Genomic DNA, 24,460 nt, shown 5'->3' on the forward strand with positions numbered 1-24,460 from the left:
ACAAAATTTGTTAGAGCAAGGGCTTAAGCTATATTCTATGAGAGAATTTGTTTTTGATGTTTGTTTCCAATCTTACTAAAAAAAAAATTTTGACGAGAATTTGAAGAAATAAGAAAGAAATGTTTTATTGTGATAAAATTTAATATTTTGAAATTAGTTAACTTGCATTGCATAATGTCCTTTAATTTGATTTTCCTTAAATACGCTGCTTTTAAAGGGATTTTATTTGGTCCCAATCCAAAACACTATTTCGAAAGCTTTACGATCTAGCGGTTGCTATCGAAATCTCTGTGTCGCCAAATTCTCTTCGAATCCGGGGATTGCAGTCGTTCGCTCGTGAAATGGAACGCGCCCGCGGTGGAGGCGTCTCCTTTCAAATCTGGGCGCCTAGTAAAACGTTCCCGAATTAATACCGGGAGGGAACTGGAAACTTATTGGATCTAAGCACCTATTAATTGTTTAGTCAAACAATGCCTCTGGAAGTTGCCTTTTATTAAAACTGACAACAGATTCTGTATTGAATTTTCGGAAGTTGTTTGCATGTTAATTAGAAAACATCTTTGTATTTTTGACAAGATTTTAATTTTGAAACTATTCTCAATCTTAACCAGCATTATGGTTCCCTACGTGGGAACTATTGTGAGATGCTGATCTTTGCGTTTTTTCCAGTTTGTTTTTCGCATCTATACGGGTGTTTTAGACGGGATGGGTCAACTTAGCACAGCTTCTCATCGATCATAGGGACTGCACGCTGATTCGGCGCCATAAAACACAGATAAATCCGTTTGGGGTCGATGCTCTAGCTGATGTTATGTAGAGCACATCTCCTGGCGGCACTACGTACTGGTGTAAACATGGAAATGAGTTTTACTATATATCTGACGAAAAAAATACGAGAACTACGATTTTATTCTTCACATTTACAAAGCGGGCGATAGAAAAATAGTTTTAGGAATCAAATTATTTCTTTTAAACGAACACTATTACTTTTATTTAAACATTTGAGCAGTAACAACAAACAGTTTTCGCTGTTCTTGCTTATATAAGCTAAGTCACTAATGTATGTGAAATAACATTAGATTCGATGCCTAATTTACGACTCTCGTTTAAACGTCTCTCTCGCAATACTTCCATTACAATGTACATGTGTGAAATATCACTAGTAGATCTATTTATAACCGGGAATATAATTCAATAGAGCGTCTTGCTAGGTCTTCTAAAATTTTCACGGGAGCGCAGCAGGAAAAACTGTTCACTTATTTATAATGCTAAGTAGACGCTCGTCTCAACTCTTTTCAAACTGTCATTTCCCCATTCGTTCATTCCCTTGTTCTAAAACTCAAATCATGTACCTACCTAAGAGTTTTGCGAGATTTTCCGCGTCACTGAATATGTAAGTGCAGTGTGTTCGTGAAATATTCTAAGAGATTATATACGAAGCCAGGATGTGTTAACGCGCTAATGAATTTATCGATTGGCGAAGGAATATTCTCATACTACGTTAATTAATATTGATGCGCCCGAGAAATGCGTAAATAGTAAGGATTGTTAAACTTGAGATGAGAAAAGTAAGGATTTTCAGTGTTTTATATATTTTTAACATTTTCTGTGACGACTAAGCTTTTATTTGAATGTGTAACGTTTTTTTCCGGAAGAACCTCGTATAATTATCAAATACTAGCTTTTGCCCGCTGCTTCGCCCGCGTGATTTCTCGCGGGAGCAGTTATTTTTCCGGGATGAATGGACCCTATGTCCTTCTCCGTACACTAAACTATGTGTATACAAAATTCGAAGATTGATGGAGTAGATATAACTTGAAGAAGTAACAAACAAACTTACTTTCGCATTTATAATATTAGTTAGGATTAGAAAAAAACATTATTAACTAATGATGTCATGCTATGTACATTTGGTACTTATTTATACTATGTAATTAATTTGTGCAATAAAGAATTCTAAGTAAGTATCTTTTGTCTCGTTCTGTCACTATCAAATATTGTTATTTTTTTATGAATAAGAGGTAAAATTAGATAATTTGCAAATTGAAGATCTTCAAAAATAGCACTGTCCTCATTTCAATATCAAACGCCGGTTAATTCGTGTTTGCAAAAAGCCTCAAATATAAGAAGCGTGGCGTCGCTCAGCGCTAGCACTCACTGCGTGTTTATTTTGTTAAAAGCCGCGAAGGGCGCGGAGTGGAACCGCTGTCAGACGACGAGTCGCTGAATCGACGCTGTTTGTTGACGAATGTCTCCCGGTACCTATGCGCTCCTGGTAATCGTAATGCGTGGAATTGGCAATTTTCAGGATTGAATTTATAACTATGTTTTTTTTTCACAAACATAATTTGTGAGATAAACTAACTGGAGATTTCTATGCGTCGTCATAGTTGTTTCAGATTATTTTTTACATTTCTTTGCATTAATTGTTGATTTGAATTAATTTCACATATTTATAATATTTATAATTCATATTTCATGTTCCTTAAATGACGTCAATATTTTTCTAACCAATTCGCGTAAGTTAAGTGTTAAGTTTATGTTAATGTAAGTACTAGATAGAACTAAAAATATAAACAGCCAAGCGTCTGGCGGCGTGACCGGTGGAAGATCTCGAAAGTTTTTTAATTATCGCTCCGCAACGCCCGATGAGCGCTCTGAAATGAATCACGTATGTTACCCGCTTTGCAGTTAGACCACGTACAGCATCCGTCTTCCTACTAATATTATAAACGCGAAAGTTTCTGAGATAGGTTCGTAGCTTGAACTTGAATTTATTAATTGAGTGCTTTTATTCCGAAATTCCCACGAGAGAAGATTTTCAGTGCAGCTGTTAAAGCTACACAATACTTGTAATACAAATAGTAATATATTATTGTATGTAAAGGTAAAGAATTCGGATATACCATTATCTTAATTCGAATGGGATATTTATTATTTTAGTTGTCAATTCCCAATCCCAGAGGAAATAAAGCAATCATGCCTTGCTTTCCATTCGAATCATGCAAACCGATATAAAATATCAATCAGAAAATTATTCTCATATCACACGGCGCCTTCGAATGGAAATATTGGAATACAAATTTGATTTCACGCTCACATTTGACAAATGCTTTTAAGATTCTCATCGTGTCATATTTACCATCAAGATCTTCGATATCTCGAATGCGTACAAAAATATGTTATGATAAGGAGATAATTTAGGATAAGGGAAAGACGAATTAGATTTCTCTTGAAAAGGACATCCGAAAGGATTTCACGAAACTTGTCTTTCTATCCTGGCTGCGTCTATAAGTAGACGCCTTGTAGAAATACAAAACTATAAGTAGAGTTCGTACTCGAGGTATTATCTACTCTTCTCTCTCAGAGAACCAAGCCAAAATATTTGCCTAAAGATCTCAATACGGCACTGTTGAGGCAAATATGAAACGCTTTTATGTTCAGGACGAAACTATGAAATTATTAATTCAGTAGACATCAATAAGTCAAGACACCAATGCAAAAGATTTAAATCAAAAACTAACCAACCTTGACAGAATTGAGGGTCTGGCATTCCGAACTGGGAAGTAAAAGTAACTTTTAAAGGTTCTCTCAACTTCGACCCGGAAGAGGTTTTAAAGTTAGTTGGCAGTGAATCAGCAATCACTAGGGATCGAGCAATTAAATTTACAAACAGCCAGCTTGTACCAAGTCAATTTAGAGAGACATCGAACGTGTACGACGTAGTTTTAGAAACATTACGATGAATCTTTTGAGTTTCTTTAAAGCATAAAGTAATAATGAACTTAGACTCGATCGTCAGTCAAAATTTTTTGTGAACTCAGTTTCTACAAAATTAATTTTAATGATACCTTTTACAAAACCTAGACACACTAACAAATTAAATTAGATTTTATTTGATGCTGCTGACGCTGTCATGTTGAATTTATTGTTTCTACTAATACATGTTTAAGGCGTTATGTAACAATTATTTTAAAATCGAACATATCATTGCGAGCATTTAATTTACACTTAGTATAACTATTATTTAACACGATTTTTTAGGGTCTTTAAAGGAGTTCTATTTAAGAACTTCTTCCAAGGAACTCTTCAAACATTGTATTCGTCGTAACATTAAATCAAGCAACAGTTTACTTGAAAATAACTACATGAATATAACAATGGAACTTTATATAGAGATCGTAAATCTGAGTTTTGCGCGCCGCATTAAATAAAGGGTGGCGCACGTTATGGCCCGTGAACAGGTTATAAAAATGGTGATTTTATTGGGGTCGCACACGTATCAAGGAGGCTCGTAGAAAGAAAGCCCGCAGGTGAAATGCTCTCTATAAATAATACTAGTGAACCTTTGTCTGAATCACACACGCTTGCCATTCCTGCGCCTCTCGTAAACGATGCAGGGGAACACTGTTTATTGTGATTTATTTTATTCACTTGATGAAAGGAGGTTCTTGTTGGCCATTGTTTTGTTAGCCATAATGTTTACCGATCTCGCGGAGTGAGAGATAATATTAAATATCATAATTTTTTATGATTATAAAACATGGAGGCAAATGGATTTTTATATGCTTTTTATTACATTTTTTAATTTATAATTATTTTATTATACATTTATAATTACGTAATAAGTTAAAATTCAATAAACTTAAATATATCCGTGTATTTTTTACGCATCCAAAAATGTACTTTAATATTTTTTACTTAAAAATGAAACTTTGTTATAACTAAATTTCAGAATATAGAAAATCTGACAAAAAATGATTCCATCAAGATAACTGCGAGTCTGCAAATGCAGACAGAAATTAAAGTTACAAGCGAAGCAGTTTGAAAGAACCTCCAAGTGAGAAACTAACCGTCGATTCACGCCCTAATTGAAACAAACTTACAAAGGCGTTACGACTCGGCAAAAAGTACTTTTCTGGTCCGTAGACCTCTTCAGGCGATGGAGACGAAAATAACTCAATGTGTAGAAAGTTGTACTTTAAGTTGAAGAATAGAAACTTTTTCATTGAAATATTTTGTTGTATCTGAAACTTTTCATGTTTCTTTATGCACTTTACAAATGATTGATTTTTGAAATGTCGTTATCTGAAACGTATTTAAAACGAGGCAAATATTGACGAGCTTGAGGACCGTTAAAAAATTAGGAACTGGCAGAGGTAATCACCGAAACGAACTGGGCACAAAGGATGGCCGATTCGGCAAAAAGTGGCGTTTCCACGGAACCCTCATTCCGCTCACAGAGATGATTTACTACAAGGAATTTTTCGCCTGCCAACGTTCGTCTAATAGTTGCTGAATCGAATATTACACTCTGATGCCGAGTAAGATCTTTTTCATTTTTCCCCGTGCTAAAATATTTTTGTTAGGCAGTTTCATACTGGAGACATTCCGAGGCGTCGCTTGTTGACCGTAGATATAGTTTTATTTGCGTTTGTTTATGTTTATATACATTTTTAAATAAATAATGTTTAAAAAAACGTCAGTTTGTAAATTCGTCATTAATTACTTTGTCATGTTTTCTCCTAAAAACTGTGTTCTTTACTAATTTTTTTTAAATTGTATTATTTGACTTTTTTCTCATACTATATTATTACTAATATTATAAATGCGAAAGTTTGTGAGGGTGTAAGTGTATGTATGTGTGTATGTTTGTTACTCTTTCACGCAAAATCTACTGGATTGATTGTTACGAAATTTGGTACACGGGTAGAATAGAACTTGGAATCACACATAGGAAGGCTAGCAACATCGCCACGTTGTATAACAATGCTAACTCTGACAGTGAGATATATCTCACTCTTAGAATTAGCATTTTGAAGTGAGGGCTAGTATATATACTAGCCCTCACTTTTTCTACTATTGGTATAGACTACCAAAGCAAGATAATTCTAATTGGAATTTATATCAGACATGTGAAACCGGTTTGGGTCTAAGATTCATTTCATGTAGAGTGAATTACATGGACGACTTGATATTCCCTGACTGAGGTCCAGAAGCAACTCAGCTGACTGCACAAATCGGCCCTACTACCTTTAGTTAATGTTCCGAACGAGATGTACGAGCATGAGGTAACGCGGGGTTTTTCAATTCATATTAATTTTGATACCATACTGTAAATTTTAACCGCACTTTGACAGATTTCTTGTTTTGATCCCATTTGGTCATGGAGTGGAGTTGTGTAATTATCAAAACATATAAATTAAGTATTTTTATTGAAGCGATGATAAAAGATATTATAACTTTCACTAGTCCAAACGGAACACTTCACAAGAAAATCGCAAAATCTTACTCTGAAAAAATACCCTTAATCCCCGTAGCGGCAGGAATATTTAAAGTTATCTCCATAAATAGTGCCAGGAGATGATTTATAAGGCCGTCGAGTTTGAGGCCGCCAATGACAAATGAGCTCGTCGCGCAGACGATCTTAATCTCAATTTTAAACTAGGGCATTAAGAGTTAATATCCTCAAATGTCCTACCATTAAGACGGGCTTGTTTGGATGCCATTCGTTTTTACCCGGTGATGTTTATGAATGATAATATAATATATTTCTTTATATTTAGGTTAATTTTGTGTAGCTAAAATGGCCCAACCAGTTCCACTTTAGTGTCGCGGACTTGAATCCCATGTCAATGATTCCAGTTTTGGATTTTGTCCAGTCTTGTAACACCTAGTACACTACGCTCGCTATTTGGTACAGAAGAACTTTGTGTCCTATTTTGTAACTTCATCCCGAACATGGCTTCATGGGGAACAATGTTTTATTACATTTAATTAATTATAATTTATAATTGGTTACAGTCCACAGTCATGGCATAGCTGGCTCATCCATGTGGAGTCTTCAAGAAACAAATCGCATTTAAGTGCTCGATTTTATACGCTAGCTGTAAAGGAAAAGATTTTATAGAACAATTAATTATAAAACATATTACCACCCTTAATTATCATGTTCAATCTGCTCATAAAGAAATTTGATTGACCGATGTATCTTTCCAGGCAATGAACTGTAACTGTAACTGTGGAGAACAACCGTTTGGCATTCATTCGCGCCTCTCTCACGCATATTTACAGAAACATTTTCCTACCTAATTAAATGGGAGGGGCGCGATATTGAATATGTTTCTTATGGAATTAAGCAGATGTTGCCCGTAGATTTTATTCTCTGTGCATTCAGCCCACTGGTACATTCATTGGAACATAAAGATAAATTGAAGATTTTCTCAAATACCTAGCTTTCTGTTAAGAACATTTTGGAAAAAACATGATAGTTTTTTTTTTTTATGTGCAGATCGAGCGAGATCGTTGTTATTGAACTAGTCCTGAATCTTCCCTGAATTTATGATTTTATTCTTTTACAAACAACCCTGGACCATGTTATGCTTACGATAAAATAAAAACAGAGACTGTGTTTCATTTAAATAATATATAAATATTAATAAGAAAGTATTCTTATGAGGCTTATAAGGCGAGGCTATAAAATGTTTATTAAACACTTGTACATTTTCGCGGTAGCGTTGTTTTGTTTGGTTTTTGTGATAAATGTAACTCGTTTCTGAACCTCAAATTTATGATGACGTGGCTACGCTTCAGTTATAAAATGTTATTGTTGATACTCTAGCGGGGCTGATGGAGTTTTTACAGTTATGCTTTTGTAATAAAAAATAGATGGATGTATCGGACTGCTGCCGTTTAGTTTTCTGTGCTGTTCGATATAGCTCATACATACTTTAAATATTATACAAATTGCATCAATATCACCACCAACTTATTTTAACATTTTGGTACACTTTCAGGTGACATAACTTCCTTTATTCGTAATTATTCTTCACTATTCCTTTAGTCGTAAGTACCTGAGTTCGACCATCTTTTCCCCGCAGGCCGAGAAATCAGATTCTAATCTGTGCAAATGTTACGCTTCAGTACTCGCGGTATTAGGGCAACAGGGACGTTAGGTGATTGTAATAAGTCGACTCGAGGACGGTCACGTATGACGTTCAGCCGGCGCCGCGCGCGCCGGTGAAGTTTAGCGCGCCATTGGAAAGTTGGGAAGACACGCTAGAGTATACCAGCCAGACACGAAATTAAAAAATGATATAAAATATGTAATTTACAAAACTTATAATAAAGGAAGTTTATTTTGATTACTTTTAATATATTTGGATACCGGACCGTCTCTCTCAACTCGGCGCTGGTACTGGCTGGGCTGCTCCCACTTGATCTTCGTATAAGTGAAGCTGCTTCACTGTACAAAATCAGGAGGGGCTTGGTCCGGCCGGAACCGGGAGTGGGAGAGGTGGAACGGATGACCCCTGCACTCGAGGCCCCCCATCCGGCAGAACATATCAGCCAAGAGTTCATAAGCCTGGCTAACGGTGAAGCAGTCGAATCTAACTCCAACTTCAATGTAAAAATCTTTACAGATGGCAGTAAAATAGATGGAAGGGTTGGAGCTGCGATATCAATTTGGGAAGATGAGATTGAAACCAAAGCCATCAAGTTAAAACTGTCATCATGTTGCACGGTTTATCAGGCGAAACTACTCGCGATATGTAGGGCCACGGAGTATGCCCAGAAGAGAAAGGAGGCCGTTACTTTTGGCATATACAGCGACTCTATGTCTGCCCTCCAAACGATAACAAACATAGCTACCCTCCATCCTCTGGCAGTAAAAACGAGAGAGAACATTAGAATAGCTTCTCTACAGAACAAGAAGGTCTCTTTGTTCTGGATAAAAGCGCATGAAGGACTGGAGGGTAATGAAAGGGCGGACTACTTGGCCAAGGAAGCAGCACTAAAATTGAAGAGAATCCCCGACTACGATAGGTGCCCGGTGTCGTTTGAGGCGAGAGCTGCGCGGACTCGCTTCGCGAGTGGGACCGCAGATATGGAGCGGGAGAGACTGCGGCTGTTACGAAGGCTCTCTTCCCGGTGGCATCGGAGGCGTATGGGATAATCCTAAGGTTGAGGCCAACAAAATTTATAACGCAGGCCCTAACGGGACACGGAGGCTTCGCTTATTATCTGCATCGTTTTACGCGCAAGGATGACCCGTCGTGTGCCTGTGACCCTGGAGTGGCCGAGGACAAACTGCACCTCATCCTGGACTGCCCCATCCATGACAGACAAAGACATGACCTGCAATTTAAACTTGACATGACGTTGACCAAAGCAAATATAGCAAAAATAATGACTGACACTGACAAAAATGAAATTTTTATGGAATACTGTAAAATTATTGTAAGCAGAGCAAACAAAAGAAATAAAATGTAAACTACATAAATGCTACAATATATAATAATGTATATATCATAAGTGGCACACAAACATGTAAAGTAGTAAATAGATTAGAAGTAAGCTAATTAAATACCTAGACTAGGTCAACAAACATTTATATTAGAGAAGAATCTAGTTACTAAGCTGATTGTTATAGTGGTAGGATCAGAATAAAAAAAACGAAAATGTTTTACTAGCATCCCAAATCCCATGAAGAGAATAAAAAACTAGAGTAGATTTTAGGCGAGAGTCCCACTCGCAAGAGAGTAGTTGAGCGAAGTATGAAAGGTAAAAGTATGAGGTATGAAAGTACGAGAGGCATAAAAGTGAGAACTGGAATGAAAGAGTAACCCAGAGAATTGGAAAGACTCCGATAATGTTGGAGGTACTAGAAATAAAAAAAAAATTATAAAAAATATAAAAAATATATATATTTGGTAAGAGTAATTCGCATTAGTTCATTTTGTTTGAGATAATTGTTTATGTTTCCAAGTTGGTTTACCGAATCATCAAACTAATATGAACCAGAAACAAAATTGTAAGAAAGTGCTCTGGGTATTAAGACACCATAAGCCGTCAGGGGATGGAGAATTGACAGCGATCCTCTAGACGTTCTGCTCTATTTTGGAAGGATTGTAATAAAACACTTGGGGTAAAACTTTGCTAAACATTATGGAAGAAGAGTATCATTTATCAAGAAAACTTTGCTAAACATTATGGAAGAAGAGTATCATATAACATTTTGTTGTATATGATTGTGTAATTGATATGGATACATCATTAAGTAGTAATTTATTATTAAAAGTTAAGTTTAAATCACTCTTACCTTTGCTACTTAAGACGCGAATTCTGGAATAAAATCAAGGTTTATTACGAATATATATACTCGTGATGATATTTTAATATCATTTACGTTAGTTCTCGTGAGTATTTTGAAGCAAATTGTAGTTAGAGATTAATTGTGATAAGGACTTCGATTGCTAAACAGTTTCCAATAATAAAAACTTATACACAAATCAGATTTTATAAAATACTTATTTCAAAGTGGCTGTAATTACCGATCTCTCCGCCGCGTCTCTAGAAAATCAGATGATCGATGATATAAGATGGCGGTTATTGCAAAAGTTGATTAGCGAGAAATGAAAAGAGCAATCTCCTCTGATTGGTAGAAGTTTGTTGAAGTTGAACGGTATAGATTCAACGAATCGAAATGTACAGAAGAGACATGTTGTACAGAAATAAAAGTGTGAAATAGAATGTTAATGAAAATAAACTTTTTGCAGGCTGCGAGATATAAATTTGGTAAAGAACTATTAAAGACCTACCTAATTAATTTAACGATTTGAACTTTGTACTGAACGTGTCTTTTTTTATAATGAGATGAAGGATTTCCAAAAACATTTGGCTCACGTAGTCATGTACAATACAATACAATACAAATACTCTTTATTGCACCAAAAAGAAAAAATACACAGAAAACAATTTGTAATAAATATAAGAAGGTACAAAGGCGGACTTATCACTAAAGCGATCTCTTCCAGTCAACCTTTAGGTGGAAGGAGACATATATATATAAAAACATTTAGGCGCAGTAAAACAAACTACCAAATATATAATTACATACACTATATATAAATAAATACATTACATACAATATACATACATATATAAGCATACCAAATACACATATACATATACATATAAATACATATATATACATACATAAATATCATTATATAGAAGGAAATACATGTACAATAAAATTAGGATACGTTAGATAGATAGTGAGACTTAACGAGTTGCTTAAATTTGGTCAGAGTCTGGGCATTCCGAATATCTAAAGGAAGAGCATTCCAAAGACGAACAGCCTGAACAGAGAAAGATTTGGAGAAAAATTTAGAATTAGCTACGGGAAATCTGAGTCTCAAGGATACCGTGCTGCGCAAACTACGAGAGGAGCTGCGATCATCACCGACAAATTTGAAACGGTCCTTGAGATAAGGTGGGAAATAGGGATTGAATAAAATTGAAAAAAGCATGGATACAATATGCAAATTACGACAAAGTCTAATGGGAAGCCAGTTTAACTGGGAACGGAACGTGGAAACGTGGTCATATTTACGAAGTCCATAAATGAAACGAATAGCGAGATTCTGCAGGCGTTCGAGTTTGTTCAGCTGTTCTTCTGTAAGGTCAAGAAAGCAGCAATCAGCGTAATCAAGGATAGGGAGAAGAAGAGATTGTGCAAGCGCAATTTTGGTGTTAATGGGCAAGAAATTACGAAGCCGTCTGAGCGAACCAAGTGTAACAAATGTCTTCCGACTAATTTCTTTCATGTGGACTGACCAAGATAAAGTTGTATCAAACACCAAACCCAAATTTCTAACGGACTCGCAAAAGGAAATGGTTTCATTGTTAAAACTTAGGGATGGCAAAGAATTCCAGTCTACGCGTGAAGTAAAATAAGGACTACCGATAATTATAGCTTTAGTTTTTGAAGGATTTACCAAAACACCAAAAGATTTACTCCAGCTAGATAATCGCTCCAAATCGTCGTTCACAATGGCAATTGAAGAAGGTAAGTCAGCTAACGACGAGTGATAATAAATTTGCAAGTCGTCAGCATACAGGTGGTAGGAAGACTGAAGATTATCAGTGATATTATTAATAAAAAGCGCAAATAACAACGGAGAAAGCACGCCACCTTGAGGTACCCCGGCCGAAATCCGGCACCACGAAGACTTTTTGTCCTCAATGCGTACGCATTGTTGACGGCCGCCCAGGTATGAACCGAACCAGTTAATAGCTGATGGAGATATGTTCAGAGTGCGCATCAGACTTAGCAGAACGTCATGATCGACAGTATTAAATGCATTCGTGAAATCTAATAAAGTAAGGATAGTCAACTGCGAATTGTCCATGGCGAGACGAAGGTCGTCAGTTATTGTTAGAAGGGCCGAGGTTGTGCTGTGTCCAGCACGAAACCCCGACTGATACACATTAAGTAGGCTATTTTTATGAAGGAAAGAGTTTAATTGTAACTGAACTAAACGTTCCAGAATTTTAGATAGGAAAGGAAGAATAGAAATAGGACGGAAGTCGGAAAATGAGGAAGGATTAGGTTTTTTAGGAAGTGGAGTAATGAAGGCAGTTTTCCACGTTGAAGGAAAGCAACCAGAGGAGAGGGAGTTGTTAAAGATTTGTGTAATAACAGGCAGGATAATATCAAGAATCGGAAGTATCATTTTGCGACTAATATCGTCGGAACCTACTGCATTAGAAGTCACTGCAGAAACACACTCTTGAACATCACATTCAGCCACTGGAGTAAAAGAAAAGGAAGAAAAGTCGGGGGGTGAAAGTGACTCGAGGTGGTTTAATATGGAAACTTTATCATTGCCACCGAAATTACTGGAAGAGGAAAAGTGCCTGTTAAGGCCGTTTATGTCAAGGTTATTTGAGATGTTGTGGTTTTTCTTTCCTACTCCCAGAGACTTTAGAAATTTCCAGACTTTGCCTGGGTCACCGTTTTCTACGGATTTATGAATGTGACGGCGTTGGGCTTCCCTGCACATCCTGTTGCAGACATTGCGAGCCTCGACGTATTTAGAACGATATCTATCAGGATCAGCTTTAAATTTTGACTTTGCACTATACTTTTTAGCAATGCAAGCTTTTATTTCATCAGTCAGCCAGGGTGCAGGTAAATGCTTGACTTTAACTGGACGAATTGGGGCATGTTTGTCGTACAATGCTAACAACAGAGCGTTAAAAGTCGCAATTTGATCGTCAATTGAAGCAGAGTCGAAAACAGATGCCCAGTTACATTCAGCGGCATCCTCGCGCAAGGACTCAAGGTTTATGGCACCAAAATTACGCTGCAGAAGAATTTTGGACTTAAATTTTGGAGGGCGAATTTTATAGGAAAGATATAACAGATCATGGTAAGAAAATATGTCAGCATTGAATTGGCCATGAATAGAAACAAGATCGGAAGAGGACACTAGAATAAGATCAAGGAGGGAGGGAATACAATTAGGAAAGTGATGGGTGGTATCTAGAGGTAAAATGGCCAAATTACAAGCATCGACAATTGATTTTAAAGTGTTAGCACGACTGTCATCTTTTGCTAAGCATGTATTAAAGTCACCCATAATAATAGTATGTTTATAGGCAGGCACAATGTCTTCCAAGAGAGTCTCTAAAGATGAGAAATAACTAATATTAGACGAAGAACTATAGAAGACACCAAGAAGAACGGGATCATGAGAAAAGGTGACTTCAATAAAGAGATATTCAGCCTCCTTGGAAGAATCGGCCACCTGAGAAGTGTGAATGATTTTAAAAGGGATGTGGGATCTAAGATAAATCGCAACGCCACCTCCACCTTTGTCAGTGCGGTCATTGCGAATTAGCTGGAAGCCAGGTAAAGAGTAAGAAGTAGAGGGGTGGCAGGAATTGAACCAGGACTCTGACACAAATATAGCATGTATGTTTTTGCTATCAAAAGTCGCAAGCAAATCTGGATAATGTGCCGGAATACTTTGTGCGTTGATGTGAACAGCATTAAAGTTTTTGTGCACGTTTGAAAAAACATCATCAAGAATCTCGTTCAAAGGAGGAGTAATAGAATAAAAACTGTCATCACTACTAGTGGAAGATGCAGAGAAAAAGTTATCTTGTACACTACACATAATATATAAAAAATAAAAAAATATACTCAAATATAAAAGATAATAAATAACAAATAATACTAAAGACTACAAATATAATACTATACTAAAGACTACAAATATAAATACACCTTACCACCCGCCAGCAAAACCGACAGAAACTATGCCATTGGTAGGATACATATATTTTAAGTCTATGGTAGGATACGATTAAAATAAAATGATCAAAAAAGAGCAATAAAAAAAAAAAAAAAACACAAAGCTGATAATGTGTATGCCAAATTAAGAAAAAAAAAAAAAAAAAAACGATTTTAAACAAATGGCATTGACATAACAACATTCAGCTGTCAAAGTCAGGAAGTGACAGTGACAATGTCAAAGGAAAATGTGAAGTGTGGTGTGGTGAAAAGTTTTACGATAAGTTTCGCAAACATAAAAAACAAATTTACAAACACTAAATGGAGGTAGAGGAACCAACCTATTGAAATTTGAGTCACGGACGACTTGTGAACAAAATGGCCAACAAGGACGAGTGGTTACAATATGATTAGGATGTGGAGCACAATCGGATACTATTTTTTGTTGACTCTTCGGACTCGAGACGTCGCTGTCGCAACCGCAGCTTTCGCGGGCGCCGCTGCAGGCTGGGGAGCCGGCGTCGACGCCGATGCCACGCCTGGTTTCGCCGCTCGCGAACTTTCGCCAACGGTTGGGACCTCACGCAATCTGTCTATATCCTCCAAGGCGTAGACCCGATGTTTCTGCCCGTTGTGCCCGATGACGAAGATGCAGCCATCTCGCGTCCAGCATTTAGTAATACCAAAGTGTTGACGAGCGGCCATAAACACTAGATGTCTTGTTTTGGTCAGATACTCCGACAGTGTCAAACCCGTCCCTTTAAGACCGGTCTTAGCATGCCAGAATTTGTCCTTATAACATATGTTTACAAATTCAATAAGAATCGGCCTTGGCTTCTTACCACCCCTGTTTTGTCCTATGCGATAGCAGCGAGCAACATCTGCAATGGAGAAACTATCTAAATTCAGACTGTCTGTAGCCATCACAGCAATTCTTTGCACCAGCTCCTCATTAGGACTCTCAGGCAACCCGTGAAGTAGTAGCATATTACGCCGAGTGGACATCTCGAGGTGATCCTGGTGTTTCATAAGTAGTTCTACTTGACTTTGTAGAGTGCCCATGGCTGTAGATATGAGCTGCTGAAATGTGGAGAAGTCAGTGGACAGTGATGTGAGTGTTGGGGAAGGATTGGCCTGTCTTAGGTTTTCTTCAAAATCCGCCATCTTGTTATTGAACAATGTCATTAGATCAGTGATCGATTTTTGAATAGATTCCATAGTGAAGTGGTGAAATGTATGAAGGAAACTAAACTGCTGGCAGGTAGTATGCTTTATATGCAACTGATAAACATATACTTTTACACACAGAACACAATAGAAATAATTATATTTTAAATAAAACTGGAGAGACAAAAAATCACAACTGATAGTTTTAATGCTACCTCCCTAAAAAAAAACCACCTAATACAGGTGTGGCAATTTGAGATCAGAGTTCAATTAAATGCATTATAGCTGCAAAAAAGCAAAAATTCATTTAGAAGTATTAATGCGACCTTTAAAACTTCAAATAAATCGAAAATGATTATGTTGTCCAATTTATTTTCAGTCTGTTAAACATTTATTAATGCTGGATTTTCATCACGAATTCTAGTATTTTATCATTGTTTTGATTTTGGATTAACTGTTCAATTAAACCCACTGTGATTGCAATTTTAATAGATTTATTACTGTTTGCCTTTGTATTGAATTTACTTTTATTAATCAACTTATGAAACTATAGCCTTTATAATAGTATTTTGTCAATTGACATTTTCGTGTTCTTCTTTGAATGTGTACTTTTGAATTACAATTTTTCTGACTAATTTCCCGCAAGCGAGTTCAAATTCATATCAGACCACTGTAGCGTTAGCACGAACACACAGCTCACCATCAAATCTTTTGCAAAGGTTTTCAGGATTAAGTGAATCGATCTAAAATTGTTTTTCCCGGTATTCCCGATCGGAACCTGCTCCTGCTACAATACGGTCTGTACTCTGTAGTCGGCGCCGCGACGGCGGGGCGTCTTGTGACGTCATCCGACGCACGTACCTTCGAGGACGAAAATAATGTGCTTTTTATTGTTTGATGTTATGTAAAAAATTGTTGCGACGTTTTGAAAGCGGAAAACCGAGTGGCTGAATGACTTGACATGAAAAGCGGGCTTAATTATTCATATTTCTCTTGTCTTTTCTATATTCGTAGACCTTTTCCACTGATTTCTGTGATGAAACTTCTGAATATTTAAGAATCACCATGGTTGAACTATATTTGAAACTAGCATTTGCCTGCAGCTTCGCCCGCATTTATTTTGCACATTCGCAGATCTTAACATATTCATGTCGATATATCGGGATCTAAGAGTTTTACATATACTAGAAAGTTTATCGTCAACTGAAAAAATGTTGCTAATAAATGTAATCTGAGAGCTCTTACGTTCATAATATTAGGATGATATCTATTATTCATTTCCAACAAAGTGCTAAGAAACCTACAATGTTGTACCATAGAAATTAATTAAGTTACTAATCCAATACGAATACGATCATAATTCGTATTGGATTAATGATCATCTGTCTGCTGTCTTACTAGGAGCGTACAGATTACGAAGAGATAATGAACAATAACATGTGAAAGATAATGACTATCTAGCAGGAGAATGATATATCTCCGATCAATAGCAGCACTGCGTATGAAAGGCCTCATATTCAGAACTCTTGTGAACGCGTGTTGCCTTGGTAACATCTGATAAATGCATAAGTAAGCGATATTGGTGTTCCATGTAGCAAATTCCGTTTTCAGGGTGCCACGCACGTTTTCTACACGATTAGCTTTCAGTTATTTGGGTACAAAATAAATTGTTATTTACGTAATGAAATATAGGTATGATCTTTCGTGCCCGAAGTGAAATGAAACATCGATGTTAACAAATTACGTGAACTGAGAGCGATAAATGGTTATATGAGCGGGGCGTACGGACCCTACGAAGGATTCTCAAGGGTATTGTTAATTCTAATTACTACACAAACTACTGAGTTGAGATGGAGGTTATTTTAACAGTAATGATTATGATCGTTGCGTTAAGGGAATTTCTATTTCTATTTTCTAATCTATATATAATAGCTGTGTCCTTAAGTTTCACTCTCGTGAGAATATGAAAATATCGTATAAGGGACGTAGCACCTCGTGATACTATCAAAAACAGAAGATTTATTCCAAAGCTTCTGGTAGTATGTACTAAATGTTTACTACCGATTTCCTATTCAAAAGGGTAAGAAGAAAGGCCGTTACAAACGCAATCACGCTAAAAGCTAACCTATCTGCTCAAATATTAAAATGGTTATTTTTGTATTGTTTACACAAGAACGATATGAATAAATAATGTATTTATTATATATATTTCAAGACCTTTTCTCAGTCTTTTCATTTATACTGGGATTTTATGGTATCTGTCGGATCTTCTTCCTGACAGACAGACTCAGTATGATCTCAGTTATCTGAAGAAAATCCGTCAAATATATCCAAATTCAAATTCAAATCATTTATTCAGAAATTAGACCTTCACAGGCACTTTTTCTCGTCAATCTTTATATTTATAGTTATTTCTCACAAGCTACAAACTACTGGCATTTCGGAACGACCACTGCTGAGAAGAAATGCCGAAAGAAACTCATTTGAACAGTGTTGGTCCCTATCATGCCAGATCGGCTTACCATTATTGTTTCTTACAATGTTTTTTTTTTCTTTCTAATAATATATAAAAGTACATAATGTACATAGTCAAAAGATCCTTCCTTATCTGAATCTGAATATTTTACAATTTCAGTAGGTAATTGCAATTAGTGTGCTATGTCTTTCCCTTAACTGAGTTCCCTGTGGATATTAATAGCGGCCATTTACCAGCAGGCTTAAAACTTGTGCGACTACGGGATTATGCTATGCCAGTAGAAACTGTTTGAGTTGCTTAATCGTTTGAGCGTATTTTTTAATGGATCTAGTACAGTTCTAGTTCACACATTCTTTATTCACCTTTTCTCTTAGTTTATATGAGGTCGTGTTCTCTGATACATTTACACTACAGTTATCAGCTTAACAGATGTTTTTTTTGGAACTCCTCGTAGATAACGAAGAGACCTCATCTTTACAATGTGATTAAGTGCTGGTTTACATTAATGTTTTTCAGATAAATTGAGGACCTTCTACTTAGTATCACTCTCATTAATTTCTCTTAAGTATCTCTTCTGTCGGCGTTACTTTTGAATACATACTCTGCATAACGTTGACTTTCCAATGTCAGATCATATCCGAAAGTGCAGACCCGGTAGCGACGTTCAGTTAAATCAGTTACGTTCGACTTCCCAGCAAATACGTCGATGAAAGGCCGTCTTTGATCCGACCTGTGTGTGTGTGTCTGTTCTCGTCGGTTCGTTTGCTTCCATCGAGGAATTCGCTTGTAGTTGCCCTAGCGACTTATTTGTAGGTACAGAACATATGATGTGTTTGCATATTGTATAAAAAAATGACAGTGATTCCTGTACACAAATAAACATTGTTTATTTGTGTACAGGAATCACTGCAAGACTTCAAATTTTCCAATTTAAATATTGGCTATTTTTATTGCTGTATCTTTCTTTGGTTCTTTCTCTTCATTCTATAACATAAATATCACTTGTCGCTAAGCTTTTGATCTAAATGTAAAAATAGTTACTCGAGCGACCAAAAGACCTAAAGCCTAAACCTTTTCATTGACAACTAGAATGACTAAGATTTTTGGTTTCTATTGGTCACTATAAGATTGATTGATGATTAAGAGTAGTAAGATTTGGGAAGTATGCTGTTTTTTACTGTAAATATAAGATATGCTACGGATATGTGATATTTTTGAATTTAAATTACAAGGCATATTTTATAAACCCTCAATCAACTCATGATTGAGGGTTTCATAAAATTCAAACTCGGCTGCAGGATCACCTTTAATTGTCAAGGGGCAATTTTTTGCGTACGCATTACTCCATTTGGAAACAAATTCCCTGAAATTTCCATAGGCCTCCGCCGCACGCCGCGCCACAATTATATATCCCCCAGGGCTTATCTCCTTTTCACCGCTTCCTTCATAAACTTCCAAATCCACGAATTAAAATTCATGCCACAACAAAAATGACTGGCCGATTTTTCTTCCTAAAATATTTAAAGTATACTTTAACGCGTTGAATTAATTAAAAGTTTCACCGACTCATTAAGATTCCGCTGTACTGCCGCCGGAAAAATGTCCAGCTCACCCGAAAGTTGGATGTTTTAATCTGCCCCTGAATGTTTCGCGTTGGGACATTGTTACGCTAAAAAGTTAAACATGACGAGTGGGTCGTGCGGGTTGCTTGTGTGTTTGGCTTTGGCTCCAACAATGGGCAGTAAATGAAAACGGATGCTTTGTACCGCCCCCGTTGTGCACGAAATTCCACAGAATCTGTGCGAACGTGAACGTATTTCGCGGCGAGCCAAGATTTAATTTCAACTTGTATAATCAAGTTTTAATTTGAATTTGAATGAACAGAAATGATTACGTTCCGCTCGTAAATGAAAACTCAACAATGTCTATTCAAAACGTATTGCTGATGGAGGTACGAAATAACTCTAAAATTACTGGATCAATTACGCGTTAATTTTGAGAGACAGTCACACATACAATTTGAATAATTCCGAATTACCAGGCGACTATGCGGTGGCAGAGGGCGATTGGGCCAATATTCGAGGCATTACGAGGCTTGGGAGTACCTACACCGCCAAATTAAATTAACATGAGGAGCGCACAATGACACCGCCTCGCCGCCGTGGCGCTATTGTTGCTCTGTTACTTGGCTGCATAATTTGAGTCGTCACATTGTCTAAACGCTCATTGGCTCCTAAAACTTAATTAAGAAAATAGATATTTACGTTTTCTACACGCAGTTTTGTATGGCATCAAGTCTTATAAGAATTTAGTGTTCTCGTTATGTAGATTCACATAAAAATCTTCAGCGATATATACTTACTTATTTGAATTGCCAATTCTTACCTACTTTATTACAGGAACACGGAATTGTAATAAAATACCAATGACATTGACGTACCTGATATGTCACAAGTACCCTTTAAAAGTAGGCGAAATGGAAAGAAATGGCTGTTAACGCATCTTCATTTTTCTTCGTTTGTGTCGTCTGGTTTCCCTTTTTGATGTTTGCCGTAAAAGGCGGTCCAAGATGTTCTAAAAGATTAATACGAAAACAGAACCGCCCACGTACAGTATATACTCGTAGTTACTGAACTTATGGGTAATGTTAACAAGTCATGGCTTATAAATGGCGATTATAAAAGTTTAACCCCTATTATTCATAAAAAAAGTTAAAGTATACTTAACTTGTGTATATCAAGGTAAACCTTTTAAAGTAGAAAGTAGGTAATAGACTAGATTAACTTCTAAACATTCCCGAGAGATAGGATTTTTGCAAACGAATAAACCAACTTATCCTTATTAAAGCTTTCGATTTTACCTTTTGATGTAATGCTAACTTTAAAAAGTAATATACGCACAGATCAAGTCATATCCTTTAGGTTTTATGGTGGAAACTTTTGATTGGATGATCTGCTAACAAGCGTATCTAATTACATTTTTCACTACCACCACGGAAAGCCTTTTAAAAGTTTAACGGCCCGCTATTACACGGTGTATTTCGCAGTTATTTTAATCCGCCAGTATTTCAGCTTTGATCGCCGTAGTTGGAAACCCTCCAGGAAACATCGGGATAGCAATCCGGATGATCCCCGCAGGTTATGCTGCCCTGGTATCGCAGAGTTTTATGTGTTGTAAAATAAACTTTCAAAAAGTTTAATATTTTGGGTAAACCATATTGCGTTGCGCCAATGTTCCTTGACTAAAGTTATCGGCAGTTGTTAAGTTTGGTTGACTTTATTTAACGTTGTATTTTTTTGTTTCAGGTATGTATTGGTGTTCATAATCAATGAAGAATAGCAAATATACATACAAGTCGCAGGTTTGTTCGTATATTTTCCAACATTTTTATGGTGCTTTAAAAGTACTAAAATTCTAATGATATCTCACCTTGATAAATTAGTTGGAAGACCTGATATCCCGGACAGACGGACGGACGGCTGACAGAGACGTGGGTTCCCACCGAGTCCGAATTTTCATAAGTTTTTTTCAAGGTGTATCGTATGTAGATGGGTATTGCTAATTTCATATTGTTTCTTAAAGCCATAAACGCTACTATGCCAATAACACCTGAAAGTTAGGTAAAGTACATAACATAAGTACATAACGGGCCCTTTGAAATCCCGTACCACGCTTCGACGTATTAGCCCCAGTGGATTAGCCTTGTCGAGGTTATTAAATTAGGCTTTGGAGTACAGCTTAGACTAACATCGATTGATTTAGCATATCGACCCAGTTATCAAATCGGCCATCAAATCATGACCTTTTTAAACTCCGATATTTAGATATATTTTGTCATCTTGAATAAGTAAAAAAAGTACGATATTAAATAAATTAATGAAAATATAGGACACGGGCATCTAAAACTGAAATGACCAAATCCTGAAAAGGGCAATCAATTAAAATAGCTCGGGGAATTTAATGAATGAGTGGAAACCTTTGGGGTTCGAATTTCACCCGCATTCTGTAGCCTTCTGCAAACTGATGGCGCCCTGGTGTTAAGTTCAGTGGTCGGTAACTAGAAGTTTCGGCAACTCAGATACACAAAACTTGGGTTTGCAGTGTAAAGTTTAGTTAGCAAACGTTTTAATGCAAGTTTAGCGTTAACATTTGTTGCGTTTTTATCTTATTTTATTATAACGTTCTCCATGGTGCTAAAATAAATCATTTATTTGGAAACAACGAAATCAATATTATTTAAACCGTCCATAAATATGTCATTAATTAAATCAAAAACCTCAAAAGGTTTTTGATTAAATTAATCATAATTTATTATAGGTATGTTTTAATTACAACTTTAAAACATTGTAATAATCAGCAAAACCGCAAGTTATTATGTGATTAAAATGTTTTATATTATTAAATTTTTATGGTTATTACTCATAGATAGAGCACAAAGTGTCTTTTTGACAAGTTGTGCAATGAACTAACAAATAATATTTATATTTCTCACCCCTCATCGGTCTCTCAAGATTATTGTTGTTAATTTTTGTATTAATCATACCTAATTTAGCCGTAAAGTGTAAAATGAGCCAGTTTCTAAAATCAGATATTTATGTCGGCAGAAAGAAATATAAAAATCACGTATCATTATTATTGTTTGTATTGATCTAGTTATCTTAAAGAATGAATTATGCTAAGGTATGTTAAATCCTTCGTGAAGATTTTTTTATAGCCTGTTTAAGTGTCCCACTGCTGGGCAAAGGCATCATATTGCTCCCGATAGAAATCTATGGAAGCATCGTGAAGATTGTTGAAAAAAATAAAATGTGTCTTAAAAGAAATAGAAGAGCGAGGAAAATGCCAGCTGCTTCGTACGTAATTAGATATTATATGCGAGTATCGACGTTCTCCAAGAGAGAGATATCCTTCAATACGATATCTATATTTGATATGAGTGTATTACCTCTTACCAAGATTCCTTTGTAATTATAAATTCTGACAAAACGGCATTTAATGTAAATTCGACGAAATGTGAATGAATGCGAAAGTTTGGATGTTTGTTGGTCCAATTCCAATCATACAATTGTTCAAGACGGAATTCGATGAAATTTGGTACATGAAGTAGAATATAATCTGAAATAGCACAGAGGGTGGTCCATTTTATACCGCAATTCTTAGAAATGTTGCTAAGTACTAAATTTTACAGAATTTGCCCTTGATTGCATTTATTCGGCTTTGTCATGTAGTCAGAAAGCTGTAGTCATAATGGCAATTTTTTATCTCATTTAAGGTTGAGTCGGATACTTTATCATCTTAAATTTAATGTGTGTACTCTTATCAATTTTCTTTAAAAAGTGGTTTACTTTTGCTTTCAAAAGAGGAAATAAATATAATTCACAAGACAGAGTCAATCGGCGGGAAATTTTTCCATACAACGCTGTGGGTAACGAGTTAACCGCATTTTACACGTGGGGGATGCGTCGCCTCGTGCGGGATTCAATTACCTCTAAATGTAGGAGGAGCCATCTTCTCGGGAACTTTTGTGATTTTCGCGTAAATGTGTTTAATATGCTCTGTTTTTAATAAAGTTTACATAATGTTTTTACCTGTATTAAATGTTTACAGAATTATAAGATTCTTTGGTTCACAATATCTTTGGTCCCAATAATAACTTAGGTGCGTCTTAAGATTTTGTAACTATCACTGTCATAAAAACGAAAATCATGATTATAATTACCATACGTTCCTATACATTTTCATCAAATTATTAAATTATTACGAGAACATTTTTATTTATTATTTAAAACGTGGCGATATTTTCATAAAACATTTGAAAGAGCTTTCGCAACCACTGTGACAATGATTCTGCTTTTCAATAGTATATTAATAAATCCATATAGTGCAGTGCTATTAATTTATGAATCCATTTGCGTGAACAATTTAATCTGTAGTTACATATACACAAAACGTGTTATTTTCTGTGTAAAATAGTATGTAGGCAAATAAAGCATGTTTCCATTTTTCCCATCGAAGCCTCCGCCCGCGGCGCAAGCTTTTAGTCATCCGACCGAACCGAAAACGGACACCTGATCCGGACAGCCCTTTCAAACTCCAATCCTATTTGACCGGCGGAACTGCTTTGCGGCTCTGTGATCCTGGTATTTAAATGTTACAAATTGTGAAACATTGCCTCGAACTTTATTTTTGTTTGCCAACCAACAGGCATGTCAAAAAGGATAAAGCGCTTTTAGAAAAAAATAATAATTTGTTTAGTTAAAAAGGGTTAAAGTTTAATTTGGTCTGACTATACTTATATCTTGCAGTTATTTGTTATCTGTAAAATGTAATCCGAATATCATTTTCCGTTCTAACCGTTCTTAGCTAGTAAAGTTAACATGAGATTGACCTCTCACAAACTTGCATTGTACAAGTTCTGGAGTGACCAAGTTTCTAATACCCGTCAACTAACGTGCCACGGTTACCCTACTTTCACCACGTTTTCATCTTGTTAGTTGACTTCGATACGTATACCAAGTTCGTATTACAGTTTAGGAGTATTCCACTGGATTAGTATAGAAATTTGGAAAGACTACGTAAATCTTTACGAAGGTTGGCGCGGACGGAAAGCGACCTATAACCTCCTAACAGTACATCGCAGAGGGATGATGATGAGAATCAGTATTAGAAAATCACAGTAGAAAATTGCCTAGTAGTATTACAACGATTTACTGGCCTTAATTTCCCACGTC

The 24,460-nt window shown here is 36.2% G+C and overlaps 1 protein-coding gene across 20 annotated transcripts in view; it reads left to right on the forward strand.

The window, feature by feature from the left end:
• rg (rugose) overlaps window positions 1–24,460 on the forward strand; it is a 397,734-nt gene that overhangs the window by 141,103 nt on the left and 232,171 nt on the right. The window lies entirely within an intron of this gene.

The sequence above is a fragment of the Plodia interpunctella genome, chromosome 20 (genome assembly GCF_027563975.2).
Source record: "Plodia interpunctella isolate USDA-ARS_2022_Savannah chromosome 20, ilPloInte3.2, whole genome shotgun sequence".
Taxonomy (NCBI): domain Eukaryota; kingdom Metazoa; phylum Arthropoda; class Insecta; order Lepidoptera; family Pyralidae; genus Plodia; species Plodia interpunctella.